The sequence below is a fragment of the Antrostomus carolinensis genome, unplaced genomic scaffold (genome assembly GCF_000700745.2).
Source record: "Antrostomus carolinensis isolate BGI_N321 unplaced genomic scaffold, ASM70074v2 scaffold28291, whole genome shotgun sequence".
Taxonomy (NCBI): domain Eukaryota; kingdom Metazoa; phylum Chordata; class Aves; order Caprimulgiformes; family Caprimulgidae; genus Antrostomus; species Antrostomus carolinensis.
Genome location: NW_010295442.1, coordinates 6,969 through 7,663, shown reverse-complemented (window position 1 = coordinate 7,663; position 695 = coordinate 6,969).

Here is a 695-nt window from a genome sequence, read left to right as displayed (position 1 = left end):
CCCCTCCATGTCCTTCTTGGACTCAGGGGCCCAACACTGAACCCAGCACTCGAGCTGCAGCCTCACCAGTGCCCAGGACAGGGGTGAAGGCATCACTGCTGCTGGAGCCACCGCACCCCCCCTTGCTGCACAGGGCTGAGCTGGGGGTGTCTGTGCTCCAGCAGCGCTGAGCGGGCACAGCCTGTCCTTTGCCCCCGTTGCAAAGGCAGATGGATGGTGTAATCGGGGCTGGCGCTCACCCTGTGGGAGGTGGCTGGCAGCAGGATGGGCTGTCTCGCCTCTCACTCTGCTGAGATAAGATGGGTGGCTGTGGCTGACCTCTGCTCTGGCACAGCTGCTCTCTGTCCTTCTTCCCCAGCTGCTTGTTCTTGGAGCAGCAAAATTCAACTTTGGTTCAGCTGCTGAGGTGCTCCCTGAGCCTCTGAGCAGCAAAATTCAAGTCCATCAGCCTCTGAGCAGCCACAGCTGGTACCTCCTTTCCCTTTTTAACCCTACCTGGCTACTGGCATGATGCCAGCAGATCTCAGAAAAGGAGAAACACACTTAAACTGCATCCAGCTCTGGAGGCACCAACAGCAGGAGGACATGGAGCTACTGGAGCCAGTGCAGAGAAGGCCACGAGGATGATGCAAGGGCTGGAGCAGCTCTGCTGTGAGGACAGGCTGAGAGAGTTGGGGGGGGTCAGCCTGGAGGAG